A 20,993-nucleotide genomic window follows, 5' to 3' on the forward strand; every position below is an offset into this window, starting at 1 on the left:
CTTGAAAAACCAACACTACATATTGAAATTACTATTTGGGCTATAGAGGTATTTGGTGGTTTTTTTTTTTTTTTTTTTTTTTGACAGAGAGAGAGCAGAGCTGCAGGCGGGGCAGGGGCAGGGGGAGTAGGCTTCCTGCTGAGCAGAGAGCCCTATGCAGGGCTCCATCCCAGGACCCTGAGATCATGACCTGAGCTGAAGGCAGAGGCTTAACCCACTGAGCCACCCAAGAACCCCAGGGCTATAGGGTTTTTCATGTTTTTTTCTTTATTTCCTTTTGGAGTTAAAAATCATATAATTTAATTAAATCAATATTCCAAAAACAAGAAAAGGAATTTATTTTATGCAACAAGGAGAAACTAGCATGAGCATGATGGGAAATTTGGGATTTTAGGGAAAGTTTTACACTTTCTCTATATTCCAGGATTAATTTTAGAACAAATTATATCTTTTTTATAACAAATTATATCCTAATAAAAGTAACAATGTGTACATTTTACAATGGTTTTAAAAAAGAAAGGGCCTTGTTTATAGAAATGTGAAATAAAGTATATCTTTAATCAGATGTAGCAATAGAATCACTGGAATAATAGATAGAGTTTACAGAAATATTACTAGGATAAGGCATATTTGAACCTTTTTACTCCCTAGACCTCACTTTTCAACTGATAAAACTAAAGTTTAAAAGTGTGGAATGACTAACTCGTGGTCACACCACTCAGAACAATACATTTGATATTAAAGCATCCTTTGATTTACTCCTAAGCCATGCTATTTTGCACCAGGACTCCATTAACTCTCAACAGAACAACAGTTTCAATTTCTTCATTTTTGGTAAGATGAAAAAGCATCTGTGGGCCACCAGTATTTTAGCAAGTGTTCAGTATCTAGCATACAATCAAGACACTACTGTACAAACCGTAATGTACAAATATATATTATTTAGAAAAATTTTAATTTGTGTTTATTTTGATAAATACTAATGATAAGAATAATATGTGTGAATAAATGTGTGACTATAAGAACTTATATGTCAATACATATTACTCAAAATTTACTATTTCCAAAGTGCTCTGCCCAAATAAAATACACTAAAAATATATACATTTTCCTCTTTGTAAATAAATGTATAACATACTTCTTTCACTGCTCCCAAAGATGGCATCATGCTGTTAGAAACTACACATGTAGGGGCACCCAGATGGCTCGGTTGGTTAAGCCACTGGGCCTTGGTTTTGCCTCAGGGTCATGGGATCCAACCCCATGTTGGGCTCTGTACTCGGCATGGAGTCCACTTGAGACTCTCTCTCTCTCCCTCTGTCACTCCACCTGATCATGCTCTCTCTCGCTCTAAAATAAATCTTAAAAAAAGAAGAAACTCTATGTGTATAAATACACACACATATATGCATATGTACAGATAGGTACTCTGTATTTATTGTTGCCAAATTGTGTTTTGCTGACACACCTATGAGTATTAATGTACTTATACAAATATTCATAACCATATTTTTTGGTCTTGAAAAAGAAATAATTTCATTCATGTAGACATTTCAACTTGAATAAAGAAAGAAAAGTTAAATTATACTTAACAAGAAGGAATCATAGTAACATTATCCAAAAATTATGCTTGTCTTATATTTTGGCATATTACTTTGTGGTAGAGCATAAATTAAGTAGCTAACTGAATTTGACAGAACTAGGTGCTTTCCATACCATTCTGCTAACAACAGCAATCATTTCAGTATATGAGAAATATCACTGACAATATCCCTGATTAATTGATTTCCATAATTCAAATTCTTCAAGGGCAATGGAGAATGCATATTGTGAGCACAATTATGTATCATATTACTTACTTTTCAGTGAATGATGCATGCTCCATATGCTGATTTTAGTATTGTAAACTATCAGTTTCAAGGGATCAACATTTTAAACTAACTTTAGGACAAAAAAGCATTAATTTCTAATGGCATATAATAATACATAGGTAATATTATAATAATATTATATAGTGACATATGGTAACTACATTTATCATGTTGAGCACTGTACGATGTATAATATTGCCAATTCACTATCTTGTACAACTGGAACTAACATAACATTGTATTCAACTATACTTTGGTTAAAAAATTTTAAAAATAGTAATAGTATGAAACTTTCCAAAGCAATTTTAATTAACACGGTTTCAACATTTTTTTCAAGTTTGTATTTTTTATCTATTTACTTTTCTTTTCCAGATAGGAGACAACTGGTTAAAAGCTACATGATTCTCCTGTACAATCCTTTATTTATGTATTTACTTACTTACTTACTTATGTGAGAAAGAGCGAAAGGGTGAGGCAGAGGGAGAGGGAGAAAGAATCTTAAGCAGACTCCATGCTGAGTGCAGAGCCTGACAAGGGGTTCGATCTAATGAAACTAAGATCACCACCTGAGTTGAAACCAACAGTTAACACTGTTAACACTTAGCTGAATGATCCACCCAGGCATTCTTTTGCTATGTAATCCTTAACTGGAGGTGTTTTGTATATGGCACACAAGCCTCAGAACTATATTAGATCTGCTAGAATGTTGAATAGTGACTAGTACTTCAGGATGAGATTCCAAATATTTAGGAAAGATATAGTGAATAGGGCACTTCAATAATAATTTTTAATATGGTAAACAGTTTTAAATTGTCCCCAGGGCCATAAACATAATTCACAAACACATAAGGCCAAGGTATTCCCTTTTTTAAATAACCAAGACTTATGTTTAGTCTTGATTAGCAACAATGAAAATAGGTTTCAAGAAGAGCCCTTCTCCAAATTTCATTGCATGGTTTAATAAGACATAATACAGTTTCGAAGCAGTGATGAGAGAGAGGATCAATTGTTCATTTTGAAGTTTCCTTTACTTATTATCCCTTGAATTTTCTAGATCTGTGCTGCCCATTTTGGTAGACACTTGCCACTTATGGCTATTGAGCTTTTCAAATATGGCTAGATCAAATTGAGATGTGTGCTATAAATATAAAATAGATACTAGATTTGAAAGACCTAACATGAATAAAAGAAACTAAATATTCTCTTAATAATTTATGTAGATTTCATGTTATAATATTTTAGATAAATTGAGCTAAGTAAATTTATGATGATTAATTTCACTTTTTAAAAATTTTTAAATGTGGCTAGAAAATTTAAAATCACATTGTGCTAGCTAGCATTTATACCTGTATCATATCTCTGTTGAACAGTGCTGCTCTAGATGGTCCTTCCACATTACTCCAGATATTATAATATGTAAACTGTAGATATTTACACTGTATATTTATGCATATGACTTGATGAAAGTCTCAGAGTTTCCTGATGTTACAGGAGAATTGCAATTACCTGCTATACTTGAGCATAGATTGCATCCATAAAAACAATGATTTTCAGCATAGAGAATGTTGCCACCCATAACCATCACGTCAAGACAACATCATGAATGCAGATATAAATATCATCTTATGTCTCTGTACCTATACACAACTCACTTCTCAAGCTCCAGTTTCCCAATTCAAGGTTTCATTTATTCACTCACTTATCCATCCAACTATTTATCCATTTGTTCAATCACTTATTCATTCTTTTTAGCAAAGATATGCCTAGCCTCTGCTAAACATAATGTAAAGTTGTATCCATACAACTCCTTTTATCAAAAAGGGCCTAGTACAGTGGCAAAAACTCACATAAATGATGATGATAACATATAAAAACAATGATGAGCAATGCTTGGCAAATACTGGAAACTCTCCAATAAAAATCCTCATCAGTTCATAAGACCGTCTCAGCTTATTCAAAACACATTCATTGTCCCTACCTTAATTCATCAAAGAAACTGCTCCTCCTAATAGTCTTATTTCTCTAGTCAACCTGAAATACGCACTCAATTTCACATCCTCCCAACATATTCAACTCTACTCTCGATGTACCCCATTCCTCCCATCACTTTCTTCCATTAGTTTCCAGGAAACCATAATTTCATGATTTTCCTCTTTTCTCACTGGCAGCATCTTAATGTCTCCTTTCCTGATTTATTTTATTAACCTTAAGATCTCAACACTGGAGTATTCCAGGTGTCCGTTCTCAATCCTTTCCTCTCCTCTGTATATACCTACTCTTTTGTTGATCTTCTCTAGTTAAATGGTTTCCAAATTCATCTATATGATTGATTCCCAGACTTAAATCTTTTGTCTGAACTTCTTCCCTGAAATCCAGTAATATATATCAAAATGCCAAAGGGATATCTAAGAAATATCTCAATAAACATCTACCAACTGACATGTCCTGGAATGAAAAAATCTATATCCCACCTATCTGCAACTTCCTTCAGTCACAGATTTCTCCTTCACTCATGACAATTCCTTCCTTTTACTAACTCCGGCCAAAGATTTTTTTAAAAAAACAATTTTATTTATTTATTTGAGAGAGAACATAAGGTAGTGGAGGGGCAGAGGGAGAGGGACAAGCAGACTCCTGCTGAGTAGGGATCCTGACATGGGGCTCGATCCCAGGACCCTGAGATCCTGACCTGAACCAAAGGCAGACACTTAACCAATTGAGCTACCCAGGTGCCCCAGGCCAGTAATTTCTGAGTCATGCTTGACTCCTCTATTTCTTTCATAACTCCCATCCTATAAGTCAGAATATTCTGTAGCTCCACCTCCAGATATGTCCAGCATCCACCATTTCTCACCATTCCTCCTGATATTATTTCATTATTTCAGGCCACCATCCTCTCTTGCCTGGATCATTACAAGAGTTTCCTAATCCTTCTCCTTGCTTCCATCCTTGACTCCTGCAGGCCAGTTACACAATAAGAGCTGAAATAATCTATTATAATTAAGTCAGATCAAGTCATTTATTTTCTCAAAAGCCCTCAACTCCCCATTTCACACAGGGTTGAAGTTCAAAACCTTAACATGATCAAAACGGGACCCTTGATAACCGACCCCCATTACTTCTCCAACTGCATCTTCATTTCCTACCACCCTGACCTCACTCATTGCACTCTAGCCACAATGACCTCATCATCTTGCAAAAGGGCTAGGTAATCTCCTGCAAATTCCTCCAAATTCTGGATTAAAAAACTTTCCTATTTTCTATTTCCCACTTGGGAGAAAAAAATTAGTTCTTACACTGGATTTTAAGGGTTTCAGTCTCATTATTTTAACTTTAGGTTCTTAAAATCTCCAAACTGATCTACCCAGAGTCCCCAGAAAACATCATGGCCTTTCCAATTCCTGAGTCCTAATATTCATGCTATTCTCCCACTTTATGTGTCTTACTCTCTGTTTGTCACATTCTATCCATTTGTCAATGTTCAACTGAATGTCTGTCTCCTTTTTTAAGATTTTTCTGATCAGAGCACATGCTATTCTCTCACTTGTCCAAAGTCCGGTAATTACTAATATCCACACTTCTCACCAATTACTTTAAATTATACTGCTTTTACTATTTATTGCCTTGATTTCTGAATTATAAATGTAAGATGAAAAATTTGAATGACTCTAAAATCCCTATAGTAATAAGCATTTTATATTGACTTAGTCATTAAAGAGGTTTATATCATATTTTTCATTAGTTCTTGATATTCTGCATCTTCAGGAATTACTTCCGCATACAAGAAAGCAAATGTAATAAAATATACTATATTTTTCCTTTTATCTTTATGTCTAAGCTTGGAACATGATTAAGAAAGTTGAACATGAAGAGTTTATATTCACTGTTGCAAATAGATGGATTTATACTTAAATTTCTTTTTTAAGATTTTATTCATTCACTTGAGAGACAAAGGGGGGAGAGTGGGGCAGAGGGAAAGGGAGAAGCAGACACCCTGCTGAGCAGGAAGCTCAGCATGGGGTTCGATCCCAGAACTCAGAGATCATGACTTAAGCTGAAGGCAGATGCTCAATCACCTGAGCAACTGAGGCACCCCAAATTTATATTTAAGCAACAGAAATATTTAAGGCATTTTGATGGTTTGAAAAACTCTAATAAGAGTTAAAATTTGAGATATTTTATGTTGTCATAAGTACTTTACATTCATGTTTTTATCATGAGAATAAAATGGGTCTCTTATATTCATTTTGGAAATGATGAGTCTGAGTCTGAGGAATATTAAATAAGTTCTGCAAGGTGAAGGAGTATAGGAGAGGATTATACGAAAGCTGTCTTACAAAGATATAACCATGCACAAACACATTCAGAATGAGGACTCATTAAAATACAGAATATCTATAACTCTGACTTTACAGATGAGGAGTTTGAGACACAGGTTAAGGGTCTTCCCAACATCACACAGGTACTAAGTGAAAAACTAAGATGAGAACAGGGAGGTAGTGCCTCTAATCTTACTGTATTTTATAGGTAGAGACCACTGTTTGAGTTAATGCTCTTGGTAGCTTAACTAACATATTTGTATTTTTAAAATTTTTCAATGTTCAATAGTAAAATCAACTCCTCAGATGTAGGTAAATATGCTAGAACAAGCTAGACACATTTTTTTAAGTGAGAAAAGAATCAAGGTGAGATAAAATTATACAGAGAGGGTGCTATCTCAAACCACACAGGTGTCATTCCTGTGTTTCTAAAAATGAGCCCTTCATTGTCCTAGCTGTATCCCACTGCAGCTGTATCAGGGAGTGCGTCGTCGTTGTCGTCGTCTTCTTCTTCTTCTTTTTTTATTAACTAAGATGTTCTCTTCTTTTCTCCTAATGCCCATATTAGAAACTCATTTGGCATTTGTAGGTATTCATAAAGGAACTCTAGTTACTTCCTACACATACCTACCTGTTCTGATATAGCCAAAAACCATTTGGTGACATTATCAACTCATTAAAGTGAAAGATGTGACAGAAAGAGCACATGCCACATGGAATAAATATAAAAGTGTCAACCACTTAAATGGAAAAAAAAATCCATCTGGCTGATTTGTCTTTGAAAAATGAGTTGTGTATTAAATTCCTTCCCTAATACTTGACTGCCAATTAATCTCAAATGGGTAGAAGCATATAGTATTCAATTTAATTAAAACCAAAGTGATTGAGAGTTTCCTATATGTAACACATGCGCTAGATTTGAGAAAGATTATATAAAGGAATAAAAGATAGTTACTTCCCTCAAGGGTGCTGGTCTTCTAAAGGGAAGGGGAGTAGTTAGAGGGGAATTAGATAAAAGCGCTGCCAAAGAAATTCAAAATAAAATGAATAACTTCTGTATTACAGAATGAAAATCAATCACGTTTAGTTGAGAAGGAATCGAAAAAAGTTGCAAAAGATGCTTTAGGTGAGCCTTAAAGGAACAGACCAAAATATTTAGCACCTACGACCAGCATCTGCCTAGAATATATTTTGTTGCCCACACTGTGAATATATGAATCTATTGCCTATAACATAAAATGCTGCTATAATTATAAAATGGTGACATGCAATACAGAAGCAAAATCAATAGGTGCTACAAATCAGGTATCAAAAAAAATCAGCGGTAGATTATTTCAGTTTAATAATCTCTCCATTAAATTAAAACTAACATGTTGGAATACCAATATTCTTTTTAGAATATAGGACAATTTAATATTATCTATTCCACTGTTTTTAATTACATGCTCATGAAACAGAAGCCATTTGATATTTTCAAATAAAGAACACTACGGATACACAAAGACTACTTAGAAGGTATTTGCTAAACCCAGACAATGAATATTTAAGAAAACTGACTTGCCCCCAAATATATCGAGCATTAAAATACCAATCTGACCAATATTACCATACGGCCAGTCTTTTACCATGTATCTTCATTTACAAGACATCTCTTAATTCTCTGCATCAATAAATTCTGAGAAGGAATGATTCCAAACCAGATCCTACAGGACTACCTGGCTAGAAGATATACTATATAACTCACTGGAAATTTTCTCATATTGCCTTAACATACTGGCCAAATATACTTAATTAATTACTCCAGTAAATGGAAATTTCAAAAACAAATTAAACTCCTTCCTTCTTGTGAATGTATTAACACGATATGCCACAAATGATTATTCTTTTAAAGCAGATGGTGCATTTTCAGCAACAATTATTGAAGAGTAGATAGCTATATTTAAACAAATTCCACCACCTACCATCATGTTTCATTTGACAATCTGTTCTTCTCAATTCTAAGATTCCCATCTTTTGTGAGTGCAGAACTTTCTTAATGTGTTTGAGAGACATTCAAAGACTTTACAGTTATATCAACTATGTCCCAAATTCGTAAGCATTAAGCTATTTCTTCCAAACAAAAACAGAACACCCCCCTTATAATTCCTGCCATTGGAGAGAGGTTATGGAAGGAAAAGCACCAAAATTTAGATATGTTACTTAGCGGACTATAATACATGTTTTCAAATCCATCCCAGGTACCACATATAGTTGTACAAGAGTTTTTAACAACAGGTTACATCATTTAAACAACTTGCTTCTATTTTTTGTGGGAAAAAAATACATTTTTATACATTTTTAAATTGTTTTACTCTTTTAAAGTAGTAATTAAATGATACCTGTTGTGGGTTATTTTTTTTTAACTGTTGTGTTTATTTTATATTTATAACCTTATATCTTTTAAGAAAATAAGTTAAGGAAAGATATGTTTCCAGGTAGCACTGTCTGTCTATTCATATAATAATCCTAATTTTTTGCCTACTTTCCCAAAGCAAAGCTAATTTCATAATAACTGTAGTTAAAAGGGCGGGGGTATTTTGACCTAATATCAACATTTCTAAGCTACAAACCACAGAACTGGAGCAACTCATGGGCATGGCATATTTAACCTTTTTTTTTTTTTTTTTACTTTTTATTTTATTTTATTTTATTTTATTTTGAGAGAGAAAGAGCATAGGGGCAGGAAGGGGCAGGGGGAGAGATGCAGACTTTGATCTCATGACCCCGAGATCATGACCTGAGCTGAAATCAAGAGTTGGATGCTTAACCTACTAAGCCACCCGGTGACTGTAGCATGTTTAACTTTAAAAGAGAGAAGTCTATTTTAAAATTTTGCCTGTCTTAATATACAAGAATTGCTTTGCATAGAAAAAAATATTTAAGATTCTTCTTAGTAAAGCATTTTCTCTTTTATTGTTATTAAACAGACTTCAGGCTATGATAGAGACTTGACAATGTGACAGAACTGCTGGACTGAAATGGAAGCTGCATTACATTCCCCTAATATTTCTTCTAACTTTGTGACTGTTCTCAAAAGTGATCATTTTGGAGATAAGATTTAACAAGATTAAGAAAGTGTTAAGATCTTGGATAATATCATTTGATAAATAGAAGAAAACAGTGCTCACACTTGGTGGCACAACTCACTATAGACTATTATAATTATTTTGTTTTATGTAAGATATGGGTGAATAACGGTTTAGAAATGTAGGAGCAGAAGGCGCCTGGCTGGCTTAGTTAGTTAAGCGACTGCCTTCAGCTCAGGTCATGATCCCAGGGTCCTGTGATCAAGCCCCGCATCTGGCTTCCTGCTCAGTGGAGAGTCTACTTCTCCCTCTGACCCTCTTCTCTCTCATGTTCTCTCTCTCACTCTCTCTCTCTCTCAAGTAAATAAATAAAATCTTAAAAAAAAAAAAAGAAAGTAGAGACGAGTTTCCTTGCCCAGTATAATTAGTTACCAGGGGCAAGTGGCTATTAAACACCTAAGATATGGCTAGTCTGATTTCAGATGTACTGTAAGCATAAAATATATATTGGATTTCTAAAAGTATTAAAAATGTAAAATATGTGTCATATGTTATATTAAATGTATGCTGAAAAATAATATTTTAGATATATTGGCTTAAATAAAATATATTATTATAAATAACATCACCTGGTTCATTTGTTTTTTTAATGTGACTACTTGAAATTTTTAAATTATATATCTGGCTCTCATTTGTGATTCACTGTATTTCTATTGGACAGCATTGCTCTATACAGTAGAATTTCTTAACCCGCAGTAAAGCAACACTACTGACATTTGAATCTAGATAATTCTTTGTTGTGGGAAGCTGTCCTGTGCATTGTAGAAGATTTGGAACCATCCCTGGGCTCTACCTACTAGATGCCAAGAGCTCATTGCCCCAAGATGTGACTATCAAAAATGTCTTCAGACACTGTCAAATGTCCTCTGGGGGCAAAACTGCTTCCATGTGAGAACCACTGGTCTACAGTATCCCCAGTGGTCTCATATGACTATACCAAGGTGAGTTTGCAATTCCAAATTTCAGAAAGGAGATACACAGGTACCTTAAATTCAAAGGTATTAAATTTGCTGATTTGATGTGACTATCAGAATTATTTTTCAAAATGTTGTCTTCTATCAGAAACATAATGGAAGAGCAAGCTGCATATAGACATGTAATTGCAAATGTGTCCATAAACTGAATTCAAGCATATATATCCTTAATTTAAAATATATATAGAATGTTCACAAAAAATGAAATTAAAATTTCAGTATGTAATATTTGTTTTTAAAAAGATCTTCTTATGGCATGATGCTGTTTTTCTTTTTTTTAAGGTTTTGTTTTGTTTTGAGAGGGACAGAGCAGGAGCAGGGGACGGGTAGGGGCAGAGGGAGAGGAAAAAATAGACTCACAGCTGAGCACGGAACCTGCTGTGGGGCTTGATCCCAGGACCCTGAGATTTCAACCTGAGCTGAAAGACAGATGCTTAACAGACCAAGCCACCCAGGCACTCCAGTGTTATTTTTCATAATGACAAATATATGCTCTAAATGACAATAATTTTAAATGTATATAAATAATAGATTAATATGAATAAATTCTTTCTGCGAACTCCCTAATTGTGACTTTGGATCACATCTGAAAAGAGATGGCTTTTAAGTCATTTTTATATTTGGCTTCATAATCAGTGTTTTATCACACAAGGAGAATAATAAAACTGTACATGATGAATAAAGCTCAAACTACTTGTTTTAGTAATCATCCATGTAGCGATACAAAAGGTAGCTCAAATTCCTAAACATACAACTAAGACCTGTTGATTATAATGTTAAGGAAAGAGTAGTATAGTTAGCTCAAGCCAATAGTTGGTAGTGATTTTCACCACAGTTCTGCTGCAGGTTCTTTCAAATAGTTACTATTTCTTTATTGCATGATATCACACAAATCAATAACCAACTGAATTAGGGCTTGTATATAATATTAATGACTGTATTAACACTCAATGTTGTTTTCAACTGTGAAAAAGCAACAGGAAATCCTGTGCCTCATTTGTGTTTCATTTGAAGCAAAAGTAATAACCAAATCTTTTTAGCAAGAAGGAAAAATAAATTTGAGTAAGGAAATATAATCATTTTGTATTTTCTCATTTTTATTTTAAATGAAGGAAATGTGCATTTGAATTCACAAGAACTTCTCCCAGGGCACAGAAAGTTAGTAATGTTAATTTTGGGGCTAAGGCTTCATTTAAAAAATGGTCAAAGAGAAGAAAAGAACTGTTGAGATAAAGTGTGTAGGCATAAACAGCACAATTTTCACTGTGACAACAAGGAAGAGAATAAGATAATCTACACTAACATGCTTCCTATCAAATAAGTCCTCTCTGAGGATTTTATAACACCTGCTCTATCTTTTTCTACCACTATAGTTGTCCTATGTCCCAAGAACAACTACTAGCATGTGGTCCCCTGAAGGACAAATCTGTTACTCCAGGTCAATGAAAGCTACAGGGTAGTACTGAAACTCTGTGACCCAAGGCTGCAGTGGATGTATGCAAAAAGATCTAGAAAATATTCCTTGTTTAAACGACTACCTTTCATTTCATAAGACTTAACCATTTCCTATAAATGTAATCCAACCTGCAATAAACTGTTGGACAGTTATTTGGAGGGTGAGATTATCTCATAGGTATAGACAGTCAAATCAGTTTTCAGACTTAAAACAAAAGACACAGACAAGTGTGGCTAACTGCTTGTTGTCTCCCTGATTCTATGCTTTTTGTTACCATGCCAGATAACTTATCTCATGCTTTTGTTTATTCATTGTGCAAAGAGACACTTCCAAGGGGTCTTCACATTCTACCTTGATGAACACATTTGGTGTATGTTGATGGAAAGTTTTGCAGCCATAAGCCAAGAATTCTTAGAATTGTAATAACTCTGCCAGAGGCCACTCTGCAAAGTAATCTCATTTAGAATACCCTTCTGAAAAAAATACTTAAATAATAGAAGATAATATGGGATCCAGAAAGGCAAAAACATGGGAGTCCCAGGATAGGAAACAGTCCTTTTAAAGAACTACTAGTTAGAAATTCCTCAATCAGTGAACAACAAAGGATGGCCAGGGTTTTTTCTTTTTTCTGTACTCCTCCTCTCCCCCCATCACCCCCCTCTCCTTCACCACCATCCCCAACCCCTGTTTCCTCCTCCTTCTCCTTTCTCTTTCTCCTCTCTCTCTAATTCTCCCCCACACACTCTCTCTGCAGAAAAATAAAGTCAGCACACTGAACTCCTGAACTGATCTGGCCCTAGGCAGAACTGTAAAGCAGGTGAATATTGTGTATAATTTCTACTGACATTTTCAGTTTTTTGTGCTATCTGTCCATCCTAGTCCATCATCCACCAGCTACCCACAGTGCTATTAACTTAATCTTATTGCCTTACTCACTATTGAAACTACTGTTACAGAACCTACCACTTCCTCAGGACGTTTCTCATTTATGACATTAACTCATAAAAAGAATATTGTGGAATCATCAGCTACTAGTGACACAATAATTTTTAGATGATCTATGAAAGACAACAAAACAAACGAACACATTTCTGAAGTGAGACTGAAACAAGCAATGATGCAAACTGGGACAGAGAAATTGGGTCAAATTTCTTGTCAAATTGTTTATTATGAACACTGTATATACCCATTCCCTGTCCCTGTCAAAACACCCTTTTGACAAGGTCATGCCAAGACATTTCGACCTGAAGAGGATCCAAAGAAGTGGTATATAAAATAAAGTAAAAGTTGAACCGAATGGTTTATGGTCTTCTGTGCTCTTCACAGGTGATACATATATGATAACATAATGTCCCAGACCAAAGAGTCTAGCAAATCCAAACTTTCGGAAAACTGGCTTCTTACTTACTTTGCTTCTCTGCCTGCAAGAATCTTTTTTTTTTTTTAAAGATTTATTTATTTGACAGAGAGAGATCACAAACAGGCAGAGAGGCAGGCAGAGAGAGAGGAGGAAGCTGCCTGCAAGAATCTTAATAGACCTTTTCAACTAGATGATATCCTAGAAATCAGGATCTAGAATGTGCAAGAAAATACCCAAATGGTGCACCACTAGAGATAAAATCCATTTTAAAACTGAGAAAAGTCCCATATGACTAATGAAAAATGATTCAATCTTATTCTAGAATCAACTATGTGTTTTTTACCAAATGGTTATATATATACACAAACAACATAGACAATCAAGGTAAAATATCCAAGGTAATACATAAATGTATGTAAAATTATTATCCCATAAAAATAAATATGAGGATCTAATCATTAAATGTTTATACTAACAGCAAGGCTTTTCAGAAGCTTTAGTAGTATGTATCAGCTCCAGGGAACTATGTATCAGAAAACTTCTTCTGTAAAGGACCAGAGAATAAATGTTTTAGCCTTTATAGGAAATATGGTGCCTGTTATAGCTAGTCAACCCTGCCATGATTTTGTGAGAGCTGCCATAGACAATACAAAACATAGGCAATACAAAAACATTTATTTATTTATTTATTTATTTATTTATTTATTTATTTTAAAAAGCATTTTATTTATTTATTTGTCAGAAAGAAAGAGAGAGCACAAGCAGGGGAAGCAGCAGGCAGAGGGAGAAGCAGACTCCCCACTGAGCAGGGAGCCCAACGTAGGACTTGATCCCAAGACCCTGGGATGGTAACCTGAGCCAAAGGCAGATGCTAAACTGACTGAGCCATTCAGGTGTCCCTAAAATTCTTTGTCTTTGAGGTCAGCTTTATTTCTTGGGGAATCTGTTTTCAGCAGTACTGAGGCATGCTGCAGTAGGATTCTTATTTTAACTTCCAAGCCTATTTCAGTAGAGTTGAGATTTTCCTCTATTAATTACCAAGAGAAATGGTTCCTTTTATTCTCCTTTTTTTTTTTTTTTTTTGGCCTCCCTTACAACTTTGCATTGAAAAGACCACTATCTGTTATCATGATCTTTCTAGTAAGTTCATAGAATTTTCAGCTTCTACACTTAATCAAAAGCTGAACAACAGTGGTTGCTCTTCAGAGCTACTGCACATCTTTATACAAATGCCTGGGTGATCCAGCACAGTTATGTGAAAGTGTGTGTCTGATTAGCTGGAACAAGTTTCCTTCTGTCTACTGCCTCCGTGTTACAGAGTTTCCTGGTTGCTATGAATGTTCATCTGAGCAAGGTGGTAATTACAGTGCCTTTCTGTTCTTCCTTTAGGGGACAGGAAAGCTCCCTTTATGCAGATGTCATTGGTTCTACCGTTCTTATATAGTGTAACTTAATTTATTAAAATAATGCTATTGTGATTATCCCATTCTAGGTCTATCCCACAAATGCACCATAATTGTGTTCACTTCTACATCTTTGAGGTGGGTAACTTTTTAAATGTTTTCTTCTTCAATACATAACATTAACACAATCCTATTCCTCTATATTTGCTTGATTTACACATTCTTTTATGTTAGCTACTTGGTTCTTTTTGAAGACTGGCTAATTTCTGTCACGTAACATCCCCCTGGTTACCAAATTTCATAATCAGCAGACTTCCAAAATGAGAGCTCATAGGAGCAGCACATGCTGAAGAACTTATGGCAATCTTATTAATTTTGTCACTTTAAACAGAAGTTAAGAATTTCAAAGCCAAAAATGAATCAGGTTTTGTCTGGCTGAACACTCTCATAGAATATCTCCATGAAAATAATGCTTATTTACTCATTATTTAAAGCATTTTTCATTTCTAATATTTATATATGTTTAATAATGAACATGATATACTGGTACATTAGTACAAGTATAAAGTACAAAGTATAAATTTATGATCCAACTATTCAAAGGAATTGCCAATTCACTTAAAGTTCTGGCACTGGTCATGTCTCCAGAAGGAGAGAAACAAGATAGCATACACAGCAATATGGGATATATAGTGCTAAGTGGATGGCTAGGTTCGAGAACCCTTGTTGATATTTCGATACAGATTACTGCTAATCATTCAATCCTATAGGTAGATATACATGCTGGTTTTATTGTGAAGTTGATTTATCATATCACTCGAAAAGTTATGAAGACTATGACCTTACAGATTGCATGTTTCCAAACTTCATAGAGATCTCTTAGATATGGCCTAAGGTTTTGTTGTAAAAAATGGAATATTTGCAATAAAGACTGCCCCAACTAAATAACTCAGGGAAGAATTATCTTGGTTAGGGAGGTGTGCAATAGCATGGAAGCTTACCCTGTCGATTGTCACACTCAGTATCATAGCTCCAGCAACTAATTTGCAACAACTCCAATTCAGGACCTGAAATGGTCACTTGAATTCTCAGTGATATACACAGAGGAAATTACAGGCATTCATAATCTTTGAAAATTAGAAAACAACATTTGTGACAAGTAAAACTGAATTTTAAAAATTCAAAACTTTGTGGGGAAACTTGGATGGTACGGTTGGTTAAGCATCTGACTCTTGGTTTCAGCTCAGTCATGACCTCAGGGTCGTGAGATGGAGCCCCATGTCAGGCTCCATGTTCAGCACAGAGTCTGCCTGGGCCTCTCTCTCCCTCTGCCCCTCAACTCTGATCTCTCTCTGAAATAAATAAATACATATTTTTAAAAAATTCAAAACTTTGAAATAAAAAATGTATTATAGCCTCTTACTTAAGAAGCCACAAACACAGGAGATAAAGTAATTTGTCTAAATAAAGGCAAAAATAAAATTCAGTCAGCACATCCTTTGTATCTTGTTATATGAATGACTCTTAATTGTCCTCTATGTGTCCAGTGTGGCATTTTCTGGCTATTGATTTCAAAACAAAAATATAGGATGGAAATGTATACCATTAGTAATTGGTACAAAAAAAATCTGAAAAACTCTGGAAGTTCTTACTATATCAGAATTGTTAAGTAGCTGACAGTATACATATTCACCAAATCCAACCTCCCTCCTCTGTTTTATCACAATGAGGACTGCAAATCACCCAGGAGCAGATTACGGTCTCTATCACAAATACTCAAAGGAAGATACACATTCCTTCATGCCCTGTGTTTGTTTTACATAAAATAACCATATACTCTGTTTACTGTACAAGTGTGTCATTTAAGGCACAAATGTGAAGCATTCATTGCTCTCACTGACCCTTTAGACCAGCTCTATAAGGCTAAGTATTTCCCTGCCTAGAATAAAATTTCAAGCAGATCCCATAACCTTTATGACACTGTGAGATAATATAAAGATATTTGTTCACATTGAGTCATAAGAGCAGTCGTATTTTTACAATTAAAATATATATTTTTTTGCATAATTATCAAAATTCCATAGTTTTGTTCAGTTAGAAGCTGGTTCTCTTACCTAGATGATCCTGTATCTCTCCGCGCTATCATCGGGTTGTCATTTTCACCCCACCTTACACTTCTCCTTTTTCTCACTCTCCTACTCCAGATGGGCAGCCTATAAGATCAAGAAAATATTTATTTCAATGACAGGTATATTTCCTTGATGATTCCCGCAGAGTACAGCAGAATCCTAATGCCAATTATTATTTCACAGAATTCTTCTTTTGTGTTAATCAGAATTAAATGAAAAAGCCCAATTAGATGTAGCCAGGTTCACCATTCTTAACCTTGAAAAGGTCTCTTCTATAGCCATAGAAGAGCTATTAGAGGGCCACTCAGGACACCTATAGAAGGGCACTCTGGACACTTCCCTCAATTTCTCTTCACAAGTTGGGGTAACATTCTACAATCAGGTGGTAATTTTAGGAAGAATTCAAGATAAACCCAGGAGGACTTCTTCACATAAAATCCACACTTATTATGCTATGAGCTGATTTTTAATTTTATTCTTCACTTATTTTTATTTTTGATGGGTGGCCAGTCTGTAAGACTCCCTGTCAATTTAGCATTTTTTTTCCAGATCCAAATCTCTCAACAGTCCCCCTATAACTCAAATTCTAGGACACAGCTTTAATATTCCAACTGGTGTGGTTAGCACTGTGCTTCCAACTGGTGTGGTTAGCACTTGTGCCACAAGGTCTTGTTTTCAAATAACTAAATCATTTCGGATCCTTCTCTGAGAATATTTAAGTATCTCCCCACAGGTACCTACCATCCAAATGGTGTTTAGTATGAACGGCTACATGCAAAAAAATGAAACTCGATCACTTTCTTATGGCATACACAAAAATTAATTGAAATTGAACTAAAGACTTGAATATAATGCCAGAAACCATAAAATTCGTAGAAGACATAGGCAGTAAGCTCTTTGACATCAATCTTGGCAATATTTTTTTGGATCAGTCTTCTCAGGCATGGGCAAAAATAACTAAAATAAACAAATGGGATTACACCAAACTAAAAAGCACAGCAAAGGAAACCACAACAAAAGGGTAATCTACTAAGTGGGAAAGGTATTTGCACTCACACATCTGACAATGGGGCAACATCAAAAATGCATCAAGAACACACATAACTTAAAATAAAAAAAATCTAGCCCAATTAACAAATGGGCAGAGGACTGGAATATACATTTTTCAAATGAAAACACAGATGGCCAATAGGCACATGAAAAGATGCTCAACATCACTAACCATCAGGGAAACACAAATCAAAACCACAATGAGATATTACCTCACACCTGTCAGATAAACAATTATCAAAAAGACAAAAAATAACAAGTGCTGGTGAGAATATAAACAAAAGGGAACCCTCCTGCACTGTTGGTGGGAATGCAAACTGGTACAGCCACTCTGGACAACAGTATGGAGGTTCTTCAAAATTTTCAAAATAGGACTGCCCTATATGATGTAGCAATTCCACTTCTGGGTATTTATCTGAAGAAAATGAAAACGCCAATTTGAAGAGATAAATGAAACCCTATATTCACTGCAACATTATTTACAATAGCCAAGATAAAGAAGCAACCTAAGTTTCCACTGATAAATGAATGGATAAAGGAAATGTGGTATTTATACAATGGAATATTACTCAACCATAAAAAATAATGAACGCTTGTCATTCACAACAATATAGATGGACCTTGAAGATATTATGCTAAGTGAGATAAGTAAGATAGAGAAAGAAAGACAACACACAATTTCACTTATATGAGAGCAAAACAAGCAAACAAAAAACAGGAACAGACTCATAGTTACAGGAAGCAAACTGTTGGTAACCAGAGTTGGGAGGGGTTTAGGGGGTGGTCTAAATAGGTGAAGGGGATTAAGAGGTACAAAATTCCAGTTATAAATAAGTCGCAGGGATGAAAATACAACATAGGGAATATAAACAATAATATTTTAATAACTTTGTATGGTGGCCAATTGTAACTAGACTTACGGGGATCATTTTGTAAGGTACAAAAATATTGAATCACTATAATGTATAGCTGAAACTCAGGGAATACTGTCTGTCAAGTATGCTTCACTAAAAAATATTTAAGGTGGTATTTTTCCTAAATTTTATATTTCATTATATCCATCTAGTTCCATAAATAATGTGTTATGAATTTTTTGTTTTTAAGCTTTATATAAGTGATGCAATAAAATTTGTTATCTTTTTGTAATCTTACTTCCTCTCTCTTTTAAACTTTAGTGTTATAGGGGCACCTGGGTGACTTAGTCAGTTAAGTATATACCTCTTGATTTCAGCTAAAATCATGATATCAAGGTCATGAAATTGAGCCCCACATCAGGCTGAATGCTCAATGGCAAGTCTGCTTTTCTCTATTTCTTTTTCCCCCTTTTCCTCTGCTCCTCCCCTTGCCTGTTCTTTCTCCCTCTCTAAAATAAATAATCTTTTAAAAAATAAATAAAATTTTAGTACTATAGCACACTTATAATTCAAGATTTGCAGAACATTATATCATTGACTCATGATCTATTAAAACCTAGTCATTCATTTTAACATCTACTAAGTATTCCATTGGAAAATATATAATTTATTGATTTACCTTTCTATGTGTAGGTCATAGATAATTTCTAATTTTCCACCATTACAAGCAATGTTGTATCAAATAATTATACAAATGTTTCCTCATGTTTCCTTCATTTCCTATGAGATCAAGAGTTATTTTGAAGGCATGAGCATCCTTAACAATTGTAAAGCTTGTCAAATTTTTCTTTTAAGTGACTATACCATTTTACCCTACCATGGCAGCGTTTGGGGGCTTTTATTTTCCCAAATTATTACTGAAATTTACCTAGCAGACCTGTGAAAAGCTTAGTCATCTGATGAGTGTTGTATTTTTATATTATTTTTTGCCATTCTTAAGTCATTAGTGAGTTTCTATGTGTGTGTTTAAAAAATGTTGGGGCTTCGGTTTCTTTTTATTGGGTTGTTTCTCCCTCTAGTTTACAAGTGCATCTTATATATTCTGATTACTATGCTTTGTCATTTTTATGTGTTACTTGGTTTCTGAGATGTGAGAGTTAACTCCCACAGGTCTGGAAAAGGTCTAAGTGGTTTTATTGAAAAAAGAAAATTACCTGTATGGCACTGACACTGACCAGGGCAAAAACTACACTCACTACTAGTGTTGCTTTTAACTATGGGTCTAAAAAGTTCTGGGATGATAGACCAGCATGTCAGCATTATTTATTGCTAAGCAAGCCTGATGATTTGCAGCTGGTATTGTGAGGGACCTGAAACTCTGCCATCAGGACAGGTTATGCAGGAGGAAGATGCCTACATGATCATCAGGGTCCAACGAATCTTGATTGAGACTCCACTTTGACTTTCCCTGCTCTGTGGTTTTATGTACACACGTAGGTGGTTTCTGATAGGAGAGAAAATCATGCTCCTGGTCTGAGAGAGAAGGTGTATCCTGGTATGGCCTTTGCAAAAGGGAAGAACAGGAACCTACACTTTGGTTTCTCTAGACCCTTGCTCAGAAAAAGCCTTTGGTTGTGATCCATATCCTGACTTTACTGCTGTTGCTTTATTGTAGGCTTTTCATGCAATGAACTATAGGTTTTTAAGCCTTACGGTTGTTAGTGCTATGAGTCTTTCTTCCTTAGCAATTGAACCCTGTCTGATACCTAATGTCTAATGTCTAATCCGTAATGCAGTTTGCCATTTAATATTGTTGACAATGGAATCATTGATTTCTGTAATAAGAAGAAAAAATAAAGCAACTTTTTTTTATTAAAATGACTATATTACAGACTGTTTGGATTATTTTTATAATATGAAAATATCTATTTGCTATTTGGGATTGATACTTCCTAGGAAAGAAGTGAGCTTCTCAAAATACTCCAGAGGAAGTTCATAAAATATTAAATGGAATATCAGGTTTTTCATATATTGGTAAGTGCCACAGTTTAATAGTTCCAAGGGGCAGAATGTCCACTATGCAATTTTCCTTAATAGTAATGAACAGTCTGCTTGGACTGAATACAGATGGCAAACAAATGTTCACGGTGGGAAAATCTTCTTAACTTAACATAATATTCTGGTTTAAAATAAATATTTTCACACAATGTTTTGTTTTGTAAAATATAATTATAATGTTTAAGATTGCTCTACATGTGGGCAATAAAATGGAGCACAGAGCCAATTATCTACAAAAAATTTTAAATTACAATTACTTTTCTCGGTACACATCAGACAAAAAAGTATGTGTTGTATATGTGTATAAAAAGAGAAAACAATTTCTGCAAAATACGCAAGACATTCAGTTATAAATAAAAAAAATTGCATATTTGCGAGTATATACATATATATT

Source organism: Mustela putorius, unplaced genomic scaffold, assembly GCF_011764305.1.
Source record: "Mustela putorius furo isolate JIRA1106 unplaced genomic scaffold, ASM1176430v1.1 tig00003836_pilon_pilon_pilon, whole genome shotgun sequence".
In the NCBI taxonomy this organism is placed as follows: domain Eukaryota; kingdom Metazoa; phylum Chordata; class Mammalia; order Carnivora; family Mustelidae; genus Mustela; species Mustela putorius.